Source organism: Capra hircus, chromosome 14, assembly GCF_001704415.2.
Source record: "Capra hircus breed San Clemente chromosome 14, ASM170441v1, whole genome shotgun sequence".
NCBI lineage: Eukaryota > Metazoa > Chordata > Mammalia > Artiodactyla > Bovidae > Capra > Capra hircus.
Window position 1 is genome coordinate 61,794,607 of NC_030821.1, and position 22,578 is coordinate 61,817,184.

The window sequence follows — 22,578 nt, forward strand, 5'->3', positions numbered from 1 at the left end:
TGATTTGGTCTCAGCCCCTGTCTCCTCCCTGGAGGTCAGGGGTAGGGCTGAAACTCTAAACTTCTAATAAAGCCTTGACTTTCTGGTGACCTACCCCATTCTGTGGCGTCACTGGCCACCAGCCAGCAAGAACTGGGCACAAAGACCAATATTTCCATGACATCACATCAGGAGAGGTTGATCTGCCCTGGAGAGAGGCCCAGAGTGATGGCTCCAAGGGGGTGGAGATTCCCACATCCCAGGAGGCCCAGGCCTTAGTGCTTCATCTTTCCCCACAAGGTGTGTGGATGCCGTATCCACATGCCCAGGCTTCAGACAATGGTAACACTGTAAGGGGTGTACAGGGCCTCCACCAGCTCCTCCTGCTGCTCCCAGCAAACACACCTGGTGACCTGGGTCCTGCCATCTTAGGAAATCTTTCAGCCTCTACACCTGCCTCCATGGGCTTTTATCCACCATAGCTAGTTCACAAACAGGAGTAAAACTTTAAACAGAAAAGGAACTTTTTAAAGAATCTTAGGCAGCTCAGACAATCTTCAAAAGGCCAGGGAATCAAGTTTAGAAGATTTCCTATTGAAAGTCAGGCCTGGAACTACACTGGAGAAATGGTTTAATTGGGTCCACTGGCCTGTGGTCACCTGGCCCAGAATGAGAAACATCTAGAAACCAAGCTCTGAGCTTACATCTAAGAGGCACACTTATCTTCCTCAAGTCCTGAGATTCTTGCTTTCTGACCAGCACTAATCACATCAATGGAGATGGACTTGGAAGTTTTTCATGTCCCCCCAAACCCAAGATGGACTGGCAGGGTAGAGGTTACCAACTCTGTTCAGAACTTGTAAGCTTCCACTGCTCTGGGCAAGATACTACTGCTTCTTATCTGCTTCCTCCATAAAATCTTGTTGTTGTTCAGTCAATAAGCCATCTCTGATACTTTGCAACCCCATGAACTGCAGCATGCCAGGCTTCCCTGTCCTTCACTATTTCCTGGAGTTTGCTCAAATTCATATCCATTGAGTCAATGATAACATCTAACCATCTCATCCTCTGTCACTCCCTTCTCCTCCTGCCCTCAATCTTTCCCAGCATCAGATTCCAGTGAATCAGCTCTTCACATCAGATGGCAAAAATGTTGGAGCTTCTGCTTCAGCATCACTCCTTCCAATGAATATTAAGGCTTACTTTCCTTTAGGATTGACTGGTTTGATCTCCTTGTTGTCCAGGGGACTCTAAGAGTCTTCTCCAGCACCATAGTTTGAAAGCATCAAGTCTTGGTCACTCAGCCTTCTTTATGGTTCAGCTCTCACATTCGTACACAACTACTGGAAAAAAGCATAGTTTTGACTATACGGACCTTTGTTGGCAAATGATGTCTCTGCTTTTTAATATTCTGTCTAGGTTTGTCATGTTTTTTTTTTCCAAGGAGCAACGGTCTTTTAATTTCATGGCTGCAGTCATTGTACCTTATCTGATCACAAGAAAACTGCTCCTTATCAGCAGTGAATTAGCGGACAGCCATATCCTGTCACCAGCTCTTGTGGCTCATCCCCGGGTACCAACTTTATGGTGGAAGGTCCAGAGTTCTCCCTTCTGGCATTGGAGGAAATTTCCTCTGCTGACTGGGTTCTGAATGACCCACCTGGACAAAGTTCGTAAAAGATGAAGGTGAAGCAGAAATACTCACCAACATATAAATATTTCAAGGACAGAGGTAAATAGAGAAACAACTGTGGTATTTGCCCAATACATAGTGGTGATGGTATGGTCCATGGGACAAACTGATTGAAAGCATCTCACAAGTGTCACTTGGATCAGTTGTTCCCCAGATGTCATGGAAACACATTCATTTACCAAGTATTAGTTACATCTTACAGATATTATACAAGAAATGTCAGGAATAAACCTTTCAATGGAAAATGATCCTTATTGGTATTTTTCAAGCGTTGATACTTGGTGATGAAACATAGATGTGCGGATTGACTGGAGACAGGAAGATGGCACCTTTAACAAATCACAGAGATGGGAATATGGCATTTTTAATAAATCATAGGAAGAGTTATGGCATTTGAAATGAAATTTGAAGTTCATCTAAATTACTTTATTTTCCATAAAATAGAGTAATGCCTCCCTACTTAGTTTTATAGCCATGTTATGAAGTAGGTACTTTATTATGATTTCATAAATCATGCTATGGAAATCCTTGCCACTGTGCCTTGTAAATACACTTTTGATAGACATGACTGTTCTGTGAAGGTTTCACTCTGTTAACATTTATGGTTCTGAGCTTTGTTCACGTACTGGATGCTTTAAGACAAGATAAGGTTGCATATATTACATTTCTGATTATTTTCCAAAATCTTTTAATTTAAAAGGAATCCCAGAAGTTATGCAAATATCTAGTTTCTGACATTTCTCCGACATTAAACTGAAAATCCATTGAGTTAAAATTTTCCACTGTTTTTAAAAATTATTCCCTCCAGGAAGCTGAACAAATGAATTATTTAAATTTATATCTGCCACCCATCTCCCATAAACATGGGGAAAATGAATTCATTTTACCGTGTGGTGTCCTGTGATGGTTTACTTGTTTCCTGTGTGTATACACGATGCTGTTAGGAATAGTGTCACTTATAATTCCTGTTAAATTGTGTGCACGTGTGTGTGCACATATGTGCAAAGAAAGCATGAAACATTCAGTCTCACACTGTGGAATCTTCAAGGGCAAGGTTAGGAATTCTTCCTTCTGGTTCAGAGAGTTGAAGCGATGGAGCTGAGGATGAGGTGAACTTTAGGGAGTCTAAGAACAGCCCCTCACTCTATGGTCATTTATTCAGCGCGATATTAATCTGAATTTTCTGATATCGTCAGTAAGAAGATTGAGATGAAAAGGTGATCTGTTTGAGATCTTCTGACAATTTCTTAATGAGTCAGAATTTTATGACTTTTCCTTAGGCGAGCAGGAAACCTCTGTACACCTGGAGATATCTGGATGGTTGCAGAGCCCAGACAAATAGTAGGTGACCATCTGGCTAGACTGAGAGCCCCTTATCAGGGATGAAGCTCAAGAATGTGAAAACACGTTCTACCATCATTGGTGTCTTAGGACAGGACCTCTTTCCTGAAGACTTCCAACAGCACAATTTTATCAATAAAACACTTTCCTGAGCACTGATATTATATGCACATCTTATAAATGGACTGCCATGCCAGTACATTCTGTTCATAATAAAACATCCATGGCTCTGGTAGACTAAATACATAACTACATGATTTCCTGTTACTCGTAGTCATTTTGTGCGTCCCTGGGGGATTCAGCCAGATTGGAAACCATTGCTGTAGGATATTTTGCAGTCTTCACCTAAGATTTATGTGACCAATTCATAGTACAGTATATTATACTAAGCAAATAATACATTTATTGATTGATTGAACACATTTTTCTCAATTTTATACCCATCTCTTGAAAAGTAAATGTACCTAATTATCTTCAGAAGATAAGTGCTGCTGTTGAAGGGTTTGCACACATCATAGGAGTTTTGGGAAAAAAGGAAATGCAATCTCAAGAGCCGTTGTGCTTCACTCTAATTACTTCATTTTAAAGTGATGAGACAAGCCTGTGTAAACAAACCATAGCAGATGAGGACGGCATAAATAGGAAACACATTTTGACATACTTTCATGATGACCATTTGATACGAACATCAGGGGATTTTTTCATTTGTTTTTGTTTTTTGTTTTTTTTTTACAAAAGCTCTTTGGAAACAAATTAGTTCAATATTTTTTTCAGTCAATTTGGAATATAAAGTTATGAAGTGCTGCCTAATTCTTTTAGAAACAAGGAATAAAATTATAGTAGAACTTCAAGTATGTGATATTTCAAAGGCCATTTTAACTCCTAACACCTTACTTAGATTTCAATGCTTAAAAACAAAATTAAGTTTCTGAGATTTTACCTCTAGGAAAGTATAGTTGATTTCTTCTCCAAAATTTGTCACTGCCCAGACTCTGCTGGTCCCGCTATGAGCACAGTGCCCACCGCACAAGCAGAACCTCTGTCTTGGTGTGTCTCTTTCCTTGTGGTTGTTGTTCAGGTGCTCAGTTTTATCTGACTCTTTTGCGACCCTGTGGATTGTAGCCCACCAGGCTCCTCTGTCCACGGGATTCCCAGGCACGAATACTGGAGTGGGTTGCCATTTCTTTCTCCAGCAGATCTTCCCAACCCAGGAATCAAACCCATGTCTCCTGCATTGCAGGCAAATTCTTTACCACTGAGCCACCTTGGAAGCCCCAATCATGACATCTGCACGGTAGGAAATAGGTTGTCTCATTAAAAATAGAAAAAAGAAAGTCCTGACTGATCCTTGAAGATGCAGCTTTAGGTAATGCAGAGCAAAGCACATCTCCAGGCGTGCACAGCTCCCCAGGGCTGCACCTTCCCTCATGGCCATCCTGACCTTGGCCTCCACTGCCAGTCTTGGCAAGCCCAGCCTTCTTTGTGATTTGACAGCAGGGTTATTCCCAACACCTCCAGCTCGTACACAAGACTGTGAGGTATCTTCTCTACGTGGATTCAATTTTTAAAACCTCTGTGGGCTAGAAACACATATGACTAAAATGAGGGTTAGATTATCATGGTCCTTGCTGCATCCTTGGGAGCCAAGTGCACCCTGCATCATATGCTCCCCTGAGCGACAGGTAAAAGCAACTGAGGTAGGGCTGTCTGAGCCACTGAGAGTCCCAAGGTTGGAGCTGTGTGGCGTGTGGTGATCCCCATAATTTTGCCTCCTCAGAAAGTTAGAAATGCTATGAAGCAGATTTTTAGAGTAGAAACCAAGCTTAAGAGATATATATATATATATTTTTTTTTTTTTCTGCTCAATATGAGGCTGGTATTCGTTTCTCCTGGTGCTCTGACTTCTCTCTCTGCATATATTGCTAAACAAATATAGGCTCTAAGTTGCATTAGGCACAAGCAAATTTGATTTAAAATCATAGTTTAAAGGAGAGTCAAGATTTTACATTTCGTTTTTCTGAATACTTTGGTTATCTTTCATACCATTATATCATACCATGCTACCATTTACTATGTACTTTTAGATTTTGATTTGCATCTAATTTCAAAATTTTAGAAGTATTAGAGAGGCTGAGTTTTGGCAGAAAACATTCTGTAACTGATCAAATTAAATGATTGGTCATGAAAGGTCACCAAAGAAGAACAAACATCTACCTAACCATGTTCTAGACTGTAAAGTAGATAGATTAAAGCTGATATTTCCGCTGTAATATTTGAAAAATATAGTCAGTGGGGTAGGTGCATTTTGAACCAGAGGAGTTATTTTTAATATAAATACATTGTATATTAATTTTTCTAAATAGAGGAGGCTAATGTTTGCTATTAGATATATAATTGGCCTATATTCCATTGGGTTTCCTACTTGCATCGGTAATTTTCCTCTCTACTGTTGCTATATATACACATACATACTCTTTTAATGCTGAAATGGTGTGAACATGCAAATTACAAAGAGCGAGCCTCATTTAATCATACATAATTAAACATTTCAAGCTTAGCATGGATAATCTGTCTTGCCCACAAAGACACAAATGATTTCCCAGCTCTCCAAGCAGTGCCGACTGGTATGCAGTTATGAGCTGTCAGTAAAACACACTGGAGCTCTAGCAGGCTCAGCATGGGGGTGTCACAGGTGACAACTTGCACTAAGTGGCCTTCCTGGTTGTCAAGGTGGTGCAACAAACGACAGTCATCATATGTCACTAATTATGGTGACATAAACATGGAACTGCTGTGTATCAGGTGGAAAATGGCATCTTAAAACATCTGATAATTTGATTCAACCGCTATTGACTTCGTAAGTCATTTATGGGGATATGCATTTTCCATGGTTGACTTCAGAGTAAAATAAAAAATTTTGTGTTCAAAGTTACATATAATTGTTCCAAATGTTAAAGTTAAGATAATTGTTTCAGAATAAATTATGTTTCCAGGATAGGTAGTTTAAAATTCCATTTGTAAAAGCTCAAGAATGAAGTTTCAGGATCTGATGGGGACTCAATGCTGTGCACGTGGTGCATGGCTCAGAGCCGCCTCACTCTGTGAGAAGCGCAGCTGACACTGTCTTAGCCTTCAAATGCAGTAAGGAGTCTCTGCTGGCCAATCCGTCCTTCTAGGGAAGTGAGCAGTGGGGTTTCAGAGGCAAACACTGGAGAGGATGTGGAGAAAAGGGAGATTTTGTGCACTGTTGGTGGGAATGGAAATTCTAGAAAGCAATGTGAAACTACAAATCGAACTACCCTAGCATCCAGCAATTCCACTCCGGACTATTAATCCAAAGAAGCAAAAACCCTAATGAGAAAAGATACATGTACCCCTACTGTTCATGCGTGCTGTGCAGTACTGTGTGTAGTCGCTCAGTTGTGTCCAACTCTTTTTGACCCCATGGACTGTACTGGAGTGGATTTTCATGCTCTCCTCCAGGAGATCTTCCCAACCCAAGGCTCAAACCCAAGTCTCTCACACTGCAGGCAGATTCTTTACCATCTGAGGCACCAGGGAAACCCCTATGGCAGCATTATTTACGATAGACAAGACATGGAAGCGAAGTGTCCATCAGTGGATGAATGGATAAAGAAGATGTAGTATTCACACACAACAGAATATTACTCAACTATAAAAAAAAGGCAATGAAATCTTTCCCTTTGTGACAACATAGACCTAAAGGGTGTGACGCTAAGTGAAATAAGTCAGAGAAAGACAAATACTGCGTGATTTCCCTTATACATGGAATCTGAAAAACAAGCAAACAAACAGAACAAACCAGAAACAGACTCATATACACAGAGAACGAACAAGTGGTCACCAGAAGGGAGGGGGCTAAGGTAAGGGGTGAAATAGGTGAGAGAGACTAAGAGGTACAAATTTCCAGTTATGAAATAAATGAAAGTAAATGTCACAGGAATGAAATGTAGAGCATAGGAAACAGTCAATAATAATGTAAAAATCTCTACGTGGTGAAAGACTGGACTCATCTGGTGATCACTCTACAATGCAGAGAAATATTGAATCACTATGTTGCGTACTTGAAATTAACATAGAATTCTAGGTCACTATACTTCAACCCAAAATATGTGACCTAAATGAAAGGAAATGAACTAAGAGGGGACTATACTACTATGTATAGCTGCGGCTGCTTCACTTTGGTGTGCAATAGAAACTGACACAACAGTGCAAAGCAACTGCATGCCAAAAAAATTTTAATAAGTAAGTAGTAAATAGATAAAATATAAATGTATGCATTGGGAGGAAATACATCAAAATGTTAAATGGTTATCTCTGGGGGGTGGAGATTATGGTTAATTTTTACTTATGGTTTAATGTATTTCCACTTGCCTGTGAAGAATATGTATTGGCTGTAAAATTAGAAAGAAAATAATAAGTGTCATAAAAATGAAAAGAAAAAAAAAAACCCTGAATCTCTGAAAAAGACTCCATATAGATGGTTTAAGTTTAGTGGTAAAATCAGGCAGACCTGGGCTTACATATTATTTCCAAAATGTGACCCCTGTGTTGCTTTGGAAATGCATTCAATTTCTAACTCTTGGTTCACTCATCAGGAAAATGGAGAATAATCATATTAAAGCATTTGTCACAGGACCTGAATCACGGTGACAATGCTATGTAAATGCTTAGTGTTTTGTTAGAAGGAGATTTTCAATGTTTTGGTCTCAATTCTACTTAAGAAAGATGGGAAGACGTGGAAAGATTCTGAGAAACTACAGAAAGCTTTAACTTCCACCTATTTCCTCGGAATTCGAGTCACTGAAAGAGGATCGTGGGCAGGCAGCACCATCATTCAAGATATCAGGGGACGTGATGATGGAAATCCAAAGGGGAAAGAAAAGATATCATGGAAACTCTGGAGGCAATCGACACAAACTAGGCCGGCTTAGCAGACATTAGAGCCTGTGATGCTGACTTGCACAAACAAATAAAGCTAGAGAAACCAAGTCTGACTGTCAAAGGAAAAGTAAAGCTTGATATGATTTTAGAAAATGTAAAGTTAGATACAGACCAGGAAATAGTATCAGTAAAGATACTTGTTTGGGATATTTACACTGAAATAAGGAGACTTAGATCTGTAAGTGTTATTGGCTCGGTCAAGTCCAACTCTTTGTGACCCCATGGACTGTAGCCTGCCAGTCTCCATCTCCATTGTCCATGGAGTTCTCCAGGCAAGAATCCTGGAGTGGGGTGCAATTCCCTCCTCCAGGGGAGCTTCCCGATCCAGGGATGGAACCTGGGTCTTCAGCATTGCAGGTGGATTCTTTATCATCTGAGCCACCATAAAGTCCTTTTGTAAATACAAAATGTGCACATTTAGTAATATTGATTTACTTGTTTGGGAAAACAAATTTTGAAGGCAAAAATCAGACATGAAAATATGAAAGATCATACCTACTTAAGATTCTCTCTAAGACTGTTTTTGTTGCAGTGATCTTTGGTGGCTGGTCCTCAGTGGAGCTCAAGCAGAAACCCAATGAAAAGAGCAGAGCCAGGTGCAGAGACTGGGGTCCCAGGTCAGAGTGCAAGCTGTTCCAGTTAGCCACTGAGAAGCCATTTTAGTTTCCTAGGGCAGCCGGAGGGAAGTACCACAGACTGGGGGGCTTAAACAACAGAAATGTATTTTCTCAGAGTCCTGAAGGTAAGAAGCCCAAGATTAAGGTGTCAGCAGGATAGCTGTCTCCTCACCCTCTTTCTTTGGTGTGCAAATGTTCAAAGTGCCCTTCGGTCTTCAGGTGGTCTTCTCTCTGTGTGTGTCCTTGTGTCCTAACTTACTTTTCTCGAAAGCACACACAGCTGCTATGAGATTAGGGCCCACCCTCATGGTCTAATTTAAACTCCTCTTTCACAGGGCCTCCCAGGTGGCACTAGCGGTAAAGACTCTGCCTGCTAATGCAGGAGACACAGAGAAGTGGCTTCGATCCCTGGGTTGGGAAGATCCCTTGAAGGAGGAAATGGCAACCCATTGCAGTACTCTTGCCTGGAGGTAATCCCAGGGACAGAGGAGCCTGGTGGGCTACAGTGCATGGGGTCACAAATTGGACGTGACTGAGCACCTGAGCACCACCACCATCTCTTTCAAGACCTAGTCTACAAGTACAGTCACATTCCAAGATACTGGGGGTCACTGCTTCAGTATATGAATTTGTGGGGACACAATTCATCACATACCAGATGCTGTCTATGTTTACTTTGGGATAAAGATAAGGATGGTTACCAGGTGTGTGGCACGAAGACCTTGCTAGATATAAAGGAAGCCGTCTATGCTGTGGCTGGTGACAGATGCCCCATGTAAGTGGCACCTCAGTGATTAAGGCACGCTCGGCTGAGGACATGTTGTCAGCCTGGGACACGTGCTTCCACACAATTCATGTCTTCCTGACCTCAGAGACGGCATACACATCGTTGTTTTTTTGTTTCTTTGTTTTGTTTTTTTTTACAGAATGTAGATTTCTGAAGCATTTCAAAAAGGCTTGGAAAGTTGACAGCGAATCTCGAAATGGTAGTTCCAGGGTGATGGAGTTTGCCAAGATAACATGGGACTCAAGTGGAGCTGGGTTTCACAGCAGTGGAGCTGACTTCAGTTTTGGGGAAAGAACCTGTGAAAGGTTCCTGAGACAATGAGTAACTCACCTCCTGGTAAGAACCTAGAACCACAAGGAAGTCGCATCTCAGTGTAATAACTGAGTTAAAAGCCCAGGACTTGATGAGAGAATGTCAACAAAGCATCTCCCCAGAAGAAGGGGAAAAAGGCTCCCTGAGGCTGCACCAGAGTAGGGGGCTCAGAACAAGGGCCATTGTAAGTACCTTAATTGTCATTTGTTATTCACACTCCTTTGAAAATAAAGATCTTTACAGTTCAACAGCAGCAAATGTACTGATTGGAACTTTTCACATTGCAATTAGAGTAAAAGTCATTGAGATGTGTTCATGGGGACACTTGAAGCAGAGTTTATGCAAAAGAGATCAATTTTTAAAACTAGAGTGAGTCAGGATAAAATCTGTTGAGGAGGTACTGAAATCACTCAGGGGTGCTTAGTATCATGGGGAAGGGTAGATGCAGTATGATAACTCTCAGCCACTTTTTAGTCAAGCAGATATTTATAACAATCTCATGATGAATTTGCACGTTTAGTACATCTTTAAAATTTTGCATTTTTAAAATTTTGCATTTGTATTTGCTTTCATCTAAAACTAACATCTCAAGTGTGTAATTCGGAACAAACTGACCGCTGTGGTGATCTTCCTATGGCAATGATTTCCTCTGGATGTCAGGCTCCAGGGTGTGTGAGAGCTGATTCTGACTCTCTTTGTACATGCACACATGCATGTACACCCATGTGTGCCACACACTCATGGGCATGCATACACACACGGTAGCACTGAGCTTGAAATAAGTACCATTTAAATCAGACAAAAAATTAGTGACATCTGTAAAATAACAGATTAAAAGCTGATCATTCCATTCCCACTCTGTAGAAACAAAAGCTAAACCGGCCTCGCACCCTCCATGCCCTGTCCTGATCTCTCAGATAGAGCCTTGGCATCTCAGGAGCATGACTCTGGGTCTCATGCAGGGAAGGAGAATACATCAGCATAAATGAACCAACTCTCCAAGGGAAAATTCATTTCTGTGACCAAACAGCAGTGAATCTTATGTCTGAAAACAAAATTCTACTTTTCTATTAAAATCTGAATTGATGATTCTATCTTTCCTGATAGTAGTCCAGGACATGTCATTGGTTCTGTAATTTCTATATCCTGCTCTGACACCCTGTACAGCCCTCCATCCTGGGTTGTCTTCACCTGAACAAGAAGCACCACATAACCATGGAGCAGGAAGCCTCGTGTTCAAATGTCAACTATGTCTTCTGATCACATCCTATGCCATACCACACACTCCACTTTGTTATTGACAATAAATAACATCCCACATTGTACTGATTTATGTTCAGGAAAGCCGGGTTTAATAAATTGGGATCTGAAAAGATGAGAGAAGATAAGGAAATAGATTGTTTTATTTCTCTAACCAGCAAAGTTCACTTGTAGAAGACATAAAAAGCCGTGTTATGAGGCTTAAAATAATTTCACATTCTATTGCTTTTGAAAGCTGAGCTTTTTTTAGCTACCAAGAGGACTAGGAAAATGCAATATGTCAAAACACTGAGGAAACAAAGAAATAAGGGGAAATGAGAATACAAAAGAGGTTCCCTTTGCTGCTAAGTACTTTTAATGAGAGGAAAGAGACCTTCTGAAAGAATAGCCTGGTTCATAGACTATTAAAAACACTTGCTTTTTCTAAAATGTTATTTCATAGATTAAGAACAGAGATAGCAAATATTAACTGTCCTGATTAGATTTCAGAAATGACACGTATGTGAAAATATCCGGGGACTTTTGCAACTCTTCAATATTTTCTTTCAAAATAGTCAAAGGGACATGAAAAATTATACATATATATGATATATATATATATAATATACAACTTTTATATTCTCTAATAGTAAATACTGATACTTCCCCATGGTTACCCATATACATTGAAATCAGGTCTGTTGCTAAATAACAATTATTACATTTTCTCTGGGTGGCATAAAAGTGTACTCGTTTAAGAATAGTATATGCACAATCTGTGAAATATTTTAATATTTTAAAAATGAAAAAATCAGCACTAGAAATCAACACTGAAGAATAAAATTAAGTTGCTAGTAGTTTAAGTTTGGTGTGATCCTAGCAGAATGGGTAGTCATTGCAAAGTTAAGAAAATATTCAATTATTTATAATGAGATTCTTTTGAAAATTGAGATATAATTAACATATACTATTGTGTATGTTTAAGGTCTACAAAATGTTGATTAGATGCACTTATATATTGCAGTATGATTGCCATCTTCATGTTAGCTAGCATTCTGTTAGGACATATAACTACTATTTCTTATATATCACATGTACATATATAGGGTTGGCCTATATATATATATACACATACACTACATGTATGTTTAATTATTTTCTATAAAAAGTTATGAGAAAATTTTCAAAGGAGAAAGCAAAAGCTCCAAAAAGAACTTTCAAAAATTGGGAAACTGTGGTTGTAGACACAAACGTCATTTCTTCAGTCTCTGGTGGAAATTTATTGCTTATTTCAGTTGTCAACTGAGAATTCTACATCTGATTGAAGAGATGAAGGCAAAATAAAGACCTTTTCAGCTGAATAAAAGCTAAGAAAAATCTTCATCAGCAAACAAGATGCACACAAACAAAAAAAAGCTAAAGGAAGTTCATCAGACTAAGAAAATGACGCCAGATGTGTACTCTGATTTGCATAAAAGGCTGAAAATGAAAAGAAATGGGTAAATACAATTTTTTCATTTGCAGAGATTTCTTTAAAAGACAAATGATTAAAGAAAAAATTAGTGACTATATTGTCAGGTTAATAAGATATGTTAAAGTAAAATATATGAAAACAATAAGGAAGAGGGGAGAGCAGAGTCCCTTTTCTTCAGCCCTGCCCCCAGCCCGTAGCTGGTGGAAGCTTACTGACCTGCTGCTTGGACAGTCAGAAGGAAAAACGTTCAAAGGAGTGTCGACCACAAATGGGCACTGGCCAAGAACACTGCCAATGACTGAACAACAAAGGCATTTGCCATCTGCCTCTATGGAGACTGAACCACATGCTGCTGTAGCTGCTGACCTTCAACAGCCCCTGAGGGAGTTCAGGGTGGAGTGAGGCACTCTGTGCAACGGGGAATCTGGTGGGACAGGTCTTTAGATAGTTGGATGTTGTTAGGAACAGATTTTATGATCTCAATCCTTGTGTCTCCTCATATCTAGAGAAGCACTAAATCCCTTCACAGCAACACCAGATCCTCATGACTAACAAAAAACCTTTTGTAAAATGAGCGCTTCATGGTATTGAACTCCCCCTTCACCAAAACCTTATATATTGATCTTACCCCCTTGGGAGCAGTCTTTCAGAGCTATCTGAGATGATGCCTCCCAGGTGGCAGTCCTCATTTTGCCCCAAATAAAACTTAACTCAAAATTCTCAAGTTGAGCATCTTTTTTTAGTCAGCAGGAGTTACATGAAAACTTTTTAAATTTTAAAATCCATATATTCCTTTAAAGCTACATGAGATCTAAATAAATGTAATATTTAGCATATAGCAACAAGGTCCTACTGTATAACACAGGGAACTATATTCAATATCCTATGACAGACTATAATGGAAAAGAATATGAAAAAGAATGTATATACATAACCAAGTCACTTTGCTGTGCACCAGAAATTAACATAGCCTTATAAATCAACTATATTTCAATAAAGGGGCTTTCCTGGTGGCTCAGATGGTAAAGAATCTGCATGCAATGTGGGAGACCCAGATTCACTCCCTGGGTCAGGAAGATCCTCTGGAGAAGGGCATGGCAACCCACTCCAGTACTCTTGCCTGGAGAATTCCATGGACAGAGGAGCCTGGCAGGCTACAGTCCACGGGGAGGCAAAGAGTCGGACAAAACTGAGCAATAACACTTCATACTTCAATAAGGGCTTCCCTGGTGGCTCAGCTGGGAAAGAATCCATCTGCAATGCAAGAAACCTGGGTTTGATCCCTGGGTTGGGAGGATCCCCTGAAGAAAGGAACAGCTACCCAGTCCAGTATTCTGGTATGGAGAATTCCATGGACTGTATAGTCCATGGGATGACAAAGAGCTGGACATCACAGATGGTCAATACTGAAATCAGATTGATTATATTCTTTGCAGCCAAGGATGAGGAAGCTCTATACAGTCAGCAAAAACAAGACCAGGAGCTGACTGTGGCTCGGATCATGAATTCCTCATTGCAAAATTCAGACTTAAATTGAAGAAAGTAAGGAAACCCATGAGACCATCCAGGTATGACCTAAATCAAATCCCTTATGATTATACAGTGGAAGTGACAAATAGAAGCAATTAGATCTGATAGACAGAGTGCCTGAAGAACTATGGACGGAGGTTCATGACACTGTATAGGAGACAGAGATCAAGGCCATTCCCAAGAAAAAGACATGCAGAAAGGCAAAATGGTTGTCTGAGGAGGCTTACAAACAACTGAGAAAAGAAGAGAAGTGAAAGGCAAAGGAGAAAAGGAAAGATATACCCACCTGAATGCAGAGTTCCAAAGAAAAGCAAGGAGAGATAAGAAAGCCTTCCTCAGCAAGCAATGCAAAGAAACAAAGGAAAACAATAAAATGGAAAAGACTTAAAGATCTCTTCAAGAAAATTAGAGATACCAAGGGAACATTTCATGCAAAGATGGGCACAATAAAGACAGAAATGGTATGGACCTAACAGAAGCAGAAGATATTAAGAAAAGATGGCAGGGATACACAGAAGAACTACACAAAAAAGATCTTCATGACCCAGATAACCATGATGGTGTGATCACTCACCTAGAGCCAGACTGGGGTCCAAAGAGCCTCTTGATGAAAGTGAAAGAGAAGAGTGAAGAAGCTGGTTTAAAACTCAACATTCAAAAAACAAAGATCATGGCATTCAGTCTCATTCCTTCATGGCAAATAGACAGGGAAACAATGGAAAGAGTGACGGACTTTATTTTCTTGGGTTCCAAAATCACTCTGGACAATGACTGCAGCCATGAAACTAAAAGACGCTTGTTCCTTGGAAGAAAAGCTATGACCAACCTAGATAGCATATCAAAAAGCAGAGACATAACTTTGCCAAAATGAAAGTTGCTCAGTCGTGTCCAACTCTTTGCAACTCCATGCACTATACCATCCATGGAATTCTCCAGGACAGAATACTGCAGTGGGTAGCCTTTCTGTCTCCAGGAAGGTCCATCTAGTCAAAGCTGTGGTTTTCCCAGTAGTCATGTATGGATGTGAGATTTGGACCATAAAGGTGAGCACCAAAGAATGGGTGCTTTTGAACTGTGGTGTTGGAGAAGACTCTTGAGAGTCACTTGGACTGCAAGGAGGTCAAACCAGTCAATCCTAAAGGAAATCAGTCCTGAATATTCATTGGAAGAACTGATGCTGAAGCTGAAAATCCAATAGTTTGGCCACCTGATGTGAAGAATGACTCATTGGAAAAGACCCTGATGCTGGGAAAGATTGAAGGCAGGAGGAGAAAGGGATGACAGAAGATGAGGTGGTTGGATGGCTTCACTGACCTGATGGGCATGAGTTTGAGCAAGCTCCGGAACTTGGTGATGGACAGGGAAGCCTGGCATGCTGTAGTCTATAAGGTCACTAAGAGTCAGACATGACTGAGCAACTGAACTGAACTTCTGGGGGCATCACAGGGCTTTCCTGAAAAAGCCAACAGGCTGGTTGTTGTGTTAGCTGTACAACACATTCCATTGCCCAAAGCAATAGACCTTCTAGAAAGCTAATTGCTGGTATGCAGTAATGGATATAGATTTCCTCTACATTGGCCAAGGACAATGGGAGATGTATTTGAAGCTTAATTAAATTTCCCTTTATCTCCATCCACCACGTTGAGATGAACCCCCAGGCTTGCCCCACCACCTCCTCACCAGAGACTGCATCTAGGAAGGATTTCAATAAGGAAAGAGACTAATTTTGCCACACATACTGGGGCAAGGAGGCTCAACGATCTAACCTAAAACTTTACTCATTTGGAGGAATAGCCCTTCATTTTCTTTTTTTTTTAATTTTTATTTTTACTTTATTTTACTTTATAATACTGTATTGGTTTTGCCATACATTGACATGAATCCACCACGGGTGTACATGAGTTCCCAATCCTGAACCCCTCTCCCGCCTCCCACCCCATAGAAAACTGGAAATCATCTGTATCTGAATGAATTCGTTTGCTCTGAATGTGTAAGCTGCTGAAGGACTGGATAAAAGTAGGATGAAAAAAATGAGGAAAGAAAGGTGCATGAGAGATGTGAAAACACAGCATGACTTTGCCAAACTGGCTGCACAGGGAAGCCATGCCCTGCCCCTACTCCCTTCCTTCTTGCCCTTTCTCCTTGCCCTCCTTTCCTTCCTCCCTCTCTCCCTCCCTCCATGCTTCCTTCCTTCCTTCCTTCTTTCTTTCCAACAATACTAATTAACAGCTTCCTTGTGCCCAGCTCTGGGTCTACTGGGGAAGGACAGGTGACCCTTGCTGTCTAATGCTTGCTTACTTGCCATTGGCACAAAAACAGTAAGCAGTAAGCAAAGGCCATTGGTACAGGTTGTACACACAGTAGTGAAGAAAGCAGCGTTGTGATGAGATACTAAACAGCTGGGATGGGGAGCAGGTGGAGTCAGGGGGCTCCCTGGAGAAAGTGTGCGGGAAAGACTTCTCCAAGGAGGTGGCTTTTGAGAGGAACCAGAGAAAGCCCTAGTAGGAGAGATTGCAAGCTGAAAAAACAGTGGCAACAGAAACGGTCCAGTGGGTGAGGAATGTGGATCAAGAAAACAGCCAGTGGAACACAGTGAGGGAGGGGACTTCGTAAGAGAAAAGCAAAACCTTAGATTCTGGATGTTCGTGTTGTTGCTTTTTTTTACTGAAGGCAATGAATTTATGTTATGAAAGATAATTTCTACACTATGCTAAGACATGGTTTTACTACAAATGGACTGTTTCATGTTCATGCAATCTGTTTCAGATGACCCATGTCATTGTCCAAACTCGAGATGGATGAACAATTAGGAACATCTGTATGGCTGATCGTCATTGATCTGATTGTGTATATGTGTGTATCCATGTATATAAATATGTGTATATGTATACATGTGCTTGTATGTCTGTATATTTTTACCACAGAGAATATTTGTAGATTTTTCCTTGTGAAGGTTTCCTACTAACTGTGAAATATGAAATGGAAATTTCTCTGTGCCTAGACCCAAAAAATGGAGATGAGGAATTAAAAACATCTGCTTGTGCCAAGAAATAGATCAACATACGTCTATATGCCAGTGGCTGCCAGAACTGTCTCTTGTTAAGGAATTTATGTAAAGATAAATTATGCTTTTAAAAGCTGTTCTTGAATCTTAATCACTGACTATGGTTGTCATGAGTCGATACAGCGGTTCTCCTCCATTCTACAGTAATTCAAAGACACGTGATATCATCAGTCAGTGAAGGCAAGTGACACACACTGAGCAGCTGAACACAACAATGGAGAAAGGCCAGCATAGTGTTATGAGAGAGCCACTCGGACCCACAACATTTGCTGCAAGCCCACCACAACCTTCTGAGTGGTGTGCCGGCAATAGTCAGGACTTACTAGTAAGTAACTGCTGGTTTCTCTGGTTTTGCACCTCTTCCAACTCCTGAGTCAACCTGAGAAAAATAACTGAGGTCCCTGGACCAGTGATATAGGGTGTCTCCTGGTTACCACTCCTAGTTCCCCTCCCCCAGCCTCTAGTTGGGGGTCAGAGGACATGAGCCACCCTGTGTCCACCTGAAAGGTCCACCACTGCTAAAACGCATGAGCCGGTGGTTGACAACCTCCGCTTTTCTCGTTTGGGTAGGCTCTGTGTATCTTACACTTCAGACTAGTCACTGAGTCACATTTCCTTTTCCGTAAAAGGATCTAGAGACACTGTTGGGAGGGGAGAGATGATTGAATTGAGAGCTACAGGCTCCCAGTTGTGTGATGACTGTGATGGCAGTGTGGAGGCCAGAGGCTTGTCCACTGATGCTCGAGGATTCCAGTCTCCTCCACCTTTGCACTGAGGTTTGGTTGTGCAGACATTTTAGGAGTGGGTACACCATTTGCTAAACCCACACTCTCTCTGCCACAGCCTCAGCTTGAGAAAGCACTGCCAGGACACCAGCAGCTGGAGGGACATGCACACTTCACTGTGTAGCCCCAGAGGCTGTTTGATTGGCTGTTACAGCAGCATGTTCAAGACTATCCTATACTGACCGTGGATAGATATACCATCGTCCAATCAGAACCATAAAGTTTACAGCATGTATTGTCTTCATATGGAAAATAAACTTCCTATTTCCTTTCATATTGAAAATAAATTTCCAATCAGATAACTGTGATGTGGATCCAGCTGGTGGAACAGTTAATCAGATTACAGGAAAAGGGTCAGTTAGAGTCGTCAGAACACGCTGCTGTGTTTGAAAATGTTCGTGGCAACTTGAAGTGTTCTGAGTTTTTTTATGTCGCTATTCCAATGGTTTATGTCTCTGTGTCTCTTTCTTTTCTTCTTCTTTTTTTTTTTTTTTTTTTTTTTGCAGAGAACAGAGGGGCTGAGTATCATGGTGAAGAGACAAGGAAGAAAGCCCAGGTAATCTGCCTTTAAACACACACAGGTAGGTGCTCAGCGGGTCCTAGCACGTTTACACTTGTGCTGTATGTGTGTGAACATTCCAGAAAGTTGAGCAGATAAACGAACGATTCTTGTTCAAGAAGAGACAGCCCAGGAGAGAGGCTCTCAGAGCACAGCTGGTTCAGAGTCATGGCCTGACTTCGGGGCTGCAAGGAAAAGGCTCAACAAGCAGTAATGCAACAATTGTTCCATCAAGGTTCCAACAGTCCTGTTAGAAGCTGACCCAACAGGACAAGGAGCAGAGCAACCCCCACTGGCCCTCTAGGACCACTGCCCTGATTGCCCAACGAGAATGAGAGTGGAAGCAGCTTCCTGTAGGACACACCAGAGTGACAGACAGAACTCACGGGGCTTGGAAACAAAGCAGTGGTCCAAAGTGCCCAGGTCACCTGCCAAAGCCAGGGGCCCCCGGGAGAAGGGCTGCCCAGACCTTGGGCTCTCAGATCTTAGGGAGCCTGAGCCCCAGACCCAGGTCCCCCTGGAAAGGCTGTGGATGCACGAACTGGTGTTACCTGAAAACCAGAGAAAGTCTAGGGGAGTCTTGGGTGCAAAAGTTAACTTGGAATATGAATGTAATTCTACCCACAAATAGCTGAGGCTGAGTGAAGTATGTCAAATAGGGGTTGTGTATATATCTCATAAACTCATACACACGTGGAACTGTGACTGTTAAGGCTGGAAATGTTGATGGAGAGGTGACAGTCAGTAAACAAGGAAGCAGGCAATAGTGAGGCATCACTGCTTCAGAAAGTTCAAATTTTACATATAAATGAGCAAAATTTGTGATACAATTGCTAATTAGTTGTATTTTCATGTAGTTGTTGTGAAAGCTGAATGATAGTATCAAAAAGGCATTATCATGTTTTAATGATTCATAAGAAATAAGAGACGGAGAAGGCAATGGCACCCCACTTCAGTACTCTTGCCTGGAAAATCCCATGGACGGAGGAGCCTGGTGGGCTGCAGTCCATAGGGTCACTGGGAGTTGGACATGACCGAGCGACTTCACTTTCACACATTGGAGAAGGAAATGGCAACCTACTCCAGTGTTCTTGCCTGGAGAATCCGAGGGACGGGGGAGCCTGGTGGGCTGCTGTCTATGGGGTCACACAGAGCCGGACACGACTGAAGCGACTTAGCAGCAGCAGCAAGAAATAAGAGAAGCTAATACATTTAGAGAAAAAATCTGTTGGCAAGAACACCTCTGCCCAACTAATAAACTGTTCCATTACATTTTCTATTCTGTGACTGTGATTGCAATTTATATTAAATCAGCTATTTATATATAAATCTACTGCTATATTAATATCAAATAATAACTCAGAGTAGTTATTTGTTGTAAATAAATCTTTGTTGTAAAGATTTTGTGCAAAGGGACTTTTTCATTTTATAATTTCAATGGAGTTGGAGTTATTACCATGGACTTGCAAAAAAAAAACTAACTTGATGTTCTGTTGGTATATAAGGACATGGGCGCTTGATACTTGTCTTATTAAACTGATGAGTAAGGATAGCTAAAAGGGATAAATCAGACTCTATATTGACCCAGTTAAATTAAATGTGCATAAGGCAACATATAAAGTTTTAGATCGCCTTATTATCTCTTTGTGGTGTGATATTAAAATCCACTCAAAGTGTTCAAAGAATATCCTATGGATCCAAAATGCCTTGCCAGTCAAGAGGTTAGAAGTGTGTATTCAGAACTGGTTTTAGCACAATTAGGAAGAAAGCTTAGCCAGTGTTTATGTGTAGCTAACTGAGTTTAAGACAGTTTTTTTTTTTAGTTTAAATTTTTTTTTTTTACCTTGCCCCAAAGCTTGCAAGATCTTAGACTGATCCAACCAAGGATTGAATCTGAGACCTGTCAATGACAGTGTCGAGTCCTAACCCTTGGACCACCAGGGAATTCTCACAATTATTTTGAATTTTTTGTCAAGTAATTCAAAGATTTCCATTTTTTGTAGCATCATTTTCTGGAGATTGGTCTTGTTCCTTTGGTGGGACCATGTTTTCCTGTCTCTTCATATTTCTTGTTATTCTAGGATTTGGGCATTTGAAAAGCAGTCACCTCTCCTAGTCTTCAAGGATTTCTTTGTACAGGGAAGATTTTCATGAGTCAGCCTGGCTGGGAACGCTGAGGACCCTCCTGAGGACATGCCTCCTCAGTGCCTGTGTGTGCAGGTTCCTGATTGTCCAGATTTGCTGCTTGTTTGTTCTGTTGGGAGCTCTGAACCACCTGCTCTTTCTGGGGTCTGTCTGCAGTGCTTTAGCTTCTAGGAAACTGCCTTAATCTAGCAAGATCTCCTTGTTCTCAGGGCCCCTGGGCTTTCAAAACACACTGGCTCTCAGAGCACAGAATCAGCCCCTGCACAAATCCGTGGCTGTGCCTCCGAGTCCTGGGCCAGAGGGGAGAAGCGAGGAGTTGGGTGTTCCTCCAGATTGTGCTGAACCTTGCTAGCCTGGGGAAGGATGTTTGTTGTGAAATACAACATATTTCAGCACCTTTGTGACTGTCGCTGGAGCATCGCGAATTCCTAACATTTCTGGAGTTCTCATTAAAGCTGTTGGTTGTCATTTTTTTAAGTTTTTATTTTATATTGAAGTACTGACAGATTTTATTTTCTTAGGCTCCAAAATCACTGTGGATGGTGACTATACCATGAAATTAAAAGATGCTTGCCCCTTGGAAGGAAAGCTATGACAAACCCAGATAGCATATTAAAAAGCAGAGACATTACTTTGTCAACAAAAGTCCATATGGTCAAAGCTATAGTTTTTCCAGTAGTCATGTATGTGAGAGTTGAAACATAAAGAAGGCTGAGCGCCGAAAAATTGATGCTTTTGAATTATAGTGCTGGGGAAGACTCTTAGTCCCTTGAACAGCCTGGAGATCAAACTAGTCAATCCTAAAAGAAATCAATGCTGAATGCTCATTGGAAGGACTGATGCTGAAGCTGAAGCTCCAATACTCTGGCCACCTGATTTGAAGCACTGACTCTGGAAAAGACCCTGATGCTGAGAAAGATTGAAGAGAAAAGGAAAAGGGGGTGGAACAGGATGAAATGGCTGAATGGCATCACAGACTCAGTGGATATGAACTGAGCAAACTCTGGGAGATAGTGGAGGACAGAGGAACCTGGCATGCTGCAGTCCATGGGGCTACAAAGAGTCAGACACAATTTAGCAACTGAACAATGACATAGTTGATTTATAATGTTGTGTTTAGGTGTATAGCTAAGTGATTCAGTTAGATATATACATGTATATATATTCTTTTTCAGATTTTTTCCCTTATAAGTAATACTTATAAGGGATACTTATAAGTTTTAAATACTTATAAGTTATTATAACTTCCTAATAATTATAAGTTATTATAAGGATACTGAGTATAGTTTCCTATGCTACTGCTATCCCAACAATAGGGCCTTATTGTTTATCTATTTTAAATACAGTAGTATGTATATATTAACCCCAAACTCCTAATTTATTACCCCCCACCTTTCCTCTTTAGTAAGCATGTTTGTTTTCTAAAGCTGTGACTGTTTCTGTTCTGTAAATAAGTTCATCTGGATGCTTGTTGTTTGTCATGAAGTCATGGGAGTCTGGGTGGGTGGCTTCCTGTTCCACCATCTTGCTCACATTGACCACTCCCAACGTCTTTCTTTTAACAGGAAGTGACCCTGTACTTTGTCTCTTCCTTAGGAGGACACGTCGATGGAGTGTGTCAGCCCCCAGGGGAGCAGACTAAATGGCATCTCTGAGCACAGGAAGAGCTCTAAGTGTGCGAAAGAAAGTGGGCTTTACCAGGACCGAGTTCTCAGTTCTCTCGACTCTGAAATGGGAGCAGTTCTACAAGCTACTGCAACACACCTCTGAGAAGACGCTAAATGTCTTAACAAATGTTTATGAAATATAACAACATTTCAAATTATTAGAGAGGCACTGCTATAAACCTAAAGTGAAAATCAGTTGTCTGTCCTCAAAGTTGTGTAGCAAGTTGATTACCAACACCTGACAGAAATCATTACCCAAAGCTTCAACAGATAGGGGAATTAATTACAAAAAAAAAATTACAGGAAGAAAAGCGACAAACCCATTTCACAAATAATTTACTATAATCACCCACATCATTAAGTACAGGTGCTTACTGTGAAAATGGCTTTCCTTAATGCAGATTCAATTCAGGAAAAATAT